Source organism: Oncorhynchus mykiss, chromosome 22, assembly GCF_057628025.1.
Source record: "Oncorhynchus mykiss isolate SJ-2025 chromosome 22, ASM5762802v1, whole genome shotgun sequence".
Taxonomy (NCBI): domain Eukaryota; kingdom Metazoa; phylum Chordata; class Actinopteri; order Salmoniformes; family Salmonidae; genus Oncorhynchus; species Oncorhynchus mykiss.
This window is the reverse complement of record NC_143043.1, coordinates 14,303,077-14,308,537: the sequence shown is the minus strand read 5'-3', so window position 1 is coordinate 14,308,537 and position 5,461 is coordinate 14,303,077.

The following is a 5,461-nucleotide window of genomic DNA, read 5'->3' as shown; positions in this document are numbered from 1 at the left end:
CCGCACTCTCCCGCCCGACTAGCATCACTACTCTGGTCAGTTTTGACTTAGAATATGTGGACAACTACAAATACCTAGGTGTCTGGTTAGACTGTAAACTCTCCTTCCAGACTCAAATTAACTATCACCAATACAAAATGAAATCTAGAATCGGCTTCCTATTTAGCAACAAAGCATCCTTCACTCATGCTGCCAAACATACCCTCGTAAAACTGACCATCCTACCGTCCTTGACTTTGGCAATGTCATCTACAAAATAGCCTCCAACACTCTACTCAGCAAATTGGATGTAGTCTATCACAGTGCCATCTGTTTTTTCACCAAAGCCCCATATATTACCAACCACTACATATTCATCGCCAAACCCACTGGCTCCAGGTCGTCAATAAGTCTTTGCTAGGTAAAGCCCCGCCTAATCTCAGCTCACTGGTCACCATACCAACACCCACCCGTAGCACTCGCTCCAGCAGGTATATTTCACTGGTCATCCCCAAAGCCAATACTTCCTTTGGCCGCCTTTCCTTTCCGTTCTCTGCTGCCAATGACTGGAACGAATTTCAAAAATCACTGAAGCTGGAGTCTTATTTCTCCTTATCTAACTTTAAGCATCAGCTGTCATAGCAGCTTACCAATCACTGTACCTGTACACAGCCAATCTGTAAATAGCCCACCCAACTACCTCATCCCCATGTTATTACTTAGCCTCTTGTTCTTTTGCACCCCATTATCATCTGCACATATTTCACTCCAGTGTTAATGCTAAATTGTAATTATTTCGCCTCTATGGCCTATTTATTGCCTACCTCCCTACTCTTCTACATTTGCACACACTGTACATAGATTTTTCTATTGTGTTATTGACTGTACGTTTGTTTATGTGTAACTCTGTGTTGTTGTTTTTGTCGCACTGCTTTTCTTTATCTTGGCCAGGTCGCAGTTGTAAATGAGAACTTGTTCTCAACTGGCCTCCCTGGTTAAATAAAGGTGAAATAAAATGAAGAAAAAAATACAATTAAAAACTGTAATATCTTATCTTTCACCGAGTTGTGGCGACGAGATGAATAACATACAGCTGGCGGATTTTACGCCTTTTCGGCAGGATAGAACAGCCGCCTCTGGTAAGATAAGGGGTGGCGGTCAATGTATATTTGTAAACAACAGCTGGTGCATGAAATCTAAGTAAGTCTAGGTTTTGCTCGCCTGAGGAAGAGTATCTCATGATAAACTGTAGACCACACTATTTAACAAGAGAGTCTTCATCTATATTCTTCGTAGCTATCTATTTACCACCACAAACCGATACTGGCACTAAGACCACACTCAATGAGATGTATAAGGCCATAAGCAAACAGGAAAATGCTCATCCAGAGGCGGCACTCCTAGTGGCCAGGGACTTTAATGCAGAGAATCTTCAATTCTACCAGCATGTTAAATGGGCAACTAGAGGGAAAAAACTCTAGACTTTACTCCATACACAGTGACGGTTACAAAGCTCTCCCTCGCACTCCATTTGGCAAATCTGATCATAATTCTATCCTCCTGAATCCTGCTTACAAGCAAAAACTAAAGCAGGAAGCACCAGTGACTCAGTCAATAAAAAAGTGGTCAGATGAAGCAGATGCTAAGCTACAGGACTGTTTTGTTAGCACCGACTGGAATATTTTCCAGGATTCTTCCGATGGCATTAAGGAGTACAACACATCAGTCACTGGCTTCATCAATAAGTGCATCGATGACATCGTCCCCATAGTGAACGTATGTACATACCCCAACCAGACGTCATGGATTCCAGGCCACATAAGCACTGGGTTTAAGGCTAGCGCTGCCGCTTTCAAGGAGCAAGACTCTACCCTCCGACCAGTGGTGTAAAGTTCTTAAGTAAAAATACTTGAAAGTACTACTTAAGTAGTTTTTTGGGGTATCTGTACTTTACTTTACTGTTTATATTTTTGATTACTTTTACTTGTGCTTCACTACATTCGCAAAGTAAATGATGTACTTTTTACTCCATACATTTTACCTGACACCCAAAAGTAGTTGTTACTTGTTATTTTGAATGCTTAGCAGGACAGGAAAATGGTCCAATTCGCACACTTATCAAGATAACACATGGTCATCCTTTTTGCCTCTGATCTGTCAAACTCACTAAACAAAAATGTATCTTTTGTACATTTTGTTGGAGTGTTGGAGTGTGGCCCTGGCTATCCATACATTTTAAAAACAAGAAAATGGTGCCTCCTACTTTGCTTAATAGAAGGAATTTGAATGATTTATACTTTTACTTTTGATACGAGAGTATATTTTAGCAATTACATTTACTTTTGATACTTTTGTATATTTAGAACCAAATACTTTTAGACTTTTTTATATAAGACTACTGAACAGCTAATCAAATGGCTACCCAGACTATTTGCATTGCCCCCCCTCTTTTATGCTGCTGCTACTCTCTGTTTATTATCTGTGCATAGTCACTTTAACTCTTCCTAAATGTACATATTACCTCAATTACCTCCACTAACCGGTGCCCCTGCACATTGACTTTGGAACAGGAAGCCCCTGTATTTAGCCTCACTATTGTTATTTTACTGCTGGTCTTTAATTATTTGTTATTCTTCTCTCTTACTTTTTTAACTTTTATTTTTTACTTATTTTTACTAACTTGTTTTTTCATGAACACTTATTTTTCTTAAAACTGCATTGTTGGTTAAGGGCCTGTAGGTAAGCATTTCACTGTAAGGTCTACACTTGTTGTGTTCAGAGCATGTGACAAATACAATTTGAGATGATTTGACCATGCTTGACCGCTGGTATGAGGTTCTTACTGTGGAATGCAGTGTTTGGCTTTCGCCAGGAATAATTTCACTTCCTGTGAAATATCATGACATTTGAAGTGTTCCAAAACCACATGATTTCCCATGTTTTCCCTTCCCCACAAAATTCTTGCTTGAGAAATTGCTCTTTGCTAAGAAGCCTTTTTTGTATCATTTTAAGTTGAAAACAATCACAGTAAGGTACTTAATTGTTAACTAGACATTATTTGATTTTGAGATAAAAACGGCTGCATTGGACCTTTAACTTTTCAACCCCAAAATCGATCAAATAGTTGGGTCTTTCCACAAAATGAGTGCCTTTAGCATCCCTTTGATTTTTTTAAAGGAGAAATTGTGCACCAACATAAAAGCCTGTTATATTAAGTACCCTTTAATATAGACCACAGGATAATTCAATAAGTCAAATTTTTATTATATGAATAAAGACTTGCCAAAGTGCCAAAATTCAGCACTTTAAATGTCCCTCTCTGCATCCTCTGTGACTTCTAGGCAGATTTTAACCCACTTCACCCCAAAATGTCTCCAAGTTTTCACCATCACTGTAAAGCCGTAGTTTTAAAAAAAAATTTGTTGCCTTTTTGTTGTCTTGACAAAGTCACTTCTGAAGATGAGTATTTATTTCATGTGATTAGTGATTCATTTACGTCTCTCCCTCATGTTACGTCTCTCCCTCACTGTTATGTGAACTTAACTCTCGTTTTAATATGGGGAAACTATTCCTTTTTAGATATGTTTTTTTCAAATGTATATTGAACATCTAATGGTCAAATCATACTGTAAAAGCAGGTGAACTGGTTCTACTCTTTTTCTGACATTTTCTGGTGGAAAACTGAGCGGGTCAGACATAACACATCAACTCCGTTAGGCTAGAAATGTTTTAATATTTTTTTTGTTATTGGTGAAGCTTGCATTCAACTACCCCTCCCTGTTGCCCACAACACATTTCCATTGCCCCTGTCACAAGCTGATTTAAGATGTAATCCTCAACCCTGTTAGTCAACCCTGGTTAGCACCTACTAGGCACTTAATATAGTATTGGTATTTAATAACCTCTTGAGATGGGAAAACATGTTTTTTATGAAGTTCAACAGATACTCTATATGACAATGTTTTTTTAATTTTTTTATACCAATTTACACTGCTCTAAAGGCACCCAAATGGTGGAATGACCCATTTATGATCAGGTCAATTTAACATATAATCTGATTCTATGTTATTTCTGTTACCCCTTTCTCCTGAATGAGTCGGGAAACATTAACCACTTTTCCAGCCTTCACTTTCTCAGATTACCGCAGTTAAAAAGACCCCCCCCCCCCCCCACAGCTTTGGTTGTGGTTAGGTACAGTACAGTATATCCTGCAATGGCAGATAAATCACAGGGTCGTATTTTAACTACACTACCTGACTGTGAAAAGGCTTTCTTCTCCTCATGTGAAAGCAATTTCTGTTGTGCCTCAAATCATTGTTTGAAAGCTTGGAGGTAGACCAACACGTTTGAAGGTGTGGTTCCGTAATATGGGCAATACCGCACAAAGCTTTCAAACATAAAATGTCACTCTCCATAAATCATAAGTTGAGGGGGAAAAGAACGGAGGGGAATGCAGATGTAATAGTGATAATGCACTTTAAGAAAAAAGGGTTACCCAGGTAGAACCCTTTTGGGTTCCATGTAGAACCCTCTGTGAAAAGGGTTCTACCTGGAACCCCAAAGGGTTCTCCTAGAGGGACAACTGAATAACCCTTTTAGGTTCTAGAAAACACCTTTTTTTCTAGGAGTGTGTAGTTTTTATTGAAAATTTGAAAGAGCACTGAGAAGTATCAAAGGCAACGTATTAATAAGTTCAGACATACAGTATTTAATCTAAACCCCAAATATGTTGCAGAAGTCCTTGTAAACTTAAGCAATTGGATCATAGACATCCAATAGGAAAGGGTAATAGCACATTGTCATGTTTCGCTGAATTTAAAGCAAAACCTGACACCCAAACATTCCCACAACACTATTGTCTGTTGTGTATACTGGGGGCATAGCCAGATCTAGACCAGATGTTAGAGTTCACTTTGAAAGTATGCTAACTCATTAAGGGCTTTCATGACTTGAGATTAGCTTCGCTTGAACTTGGTATTAGCATGTGTGAGAGTAGGGCTTTATGGGTGCTGGTCATGAGCAGGACATCAAAGGACCGTGCAGCTCCTAATAACAGGCCTGGTCACGATTGGGCCCTGCAATTAACACAGGAGATCCAGCTAATTACCAACCAGGACAATGTCAGAGCAAGGCATGGCATCAAGAGCCAAGATCGATGAAACATGCAAGATAGGAATTGTATCATCATGAAGCAAAAGATAAACACTGTTTTTAACACCAGGTCAGGGCAAGTATATAGGTGAAGTTCACAGACCTCCTGTACATATATCTGGTATTTAATACTACACTTCCTTATGTACTTTAAGTATAGTTGCAAAGGTGATCACATATCTGTCCCTGCTGGTGAAATATTGCAGGAAACCTATCATCAATCATATGTCTCTGGATTGGGTTTACCAGTATAGATGTCTGGTGCACCCTTCAACTTACAGGCTGACCCCCTTCCACTCCTTTTCCCGTCCCCTCTACCACTCCAAACTCC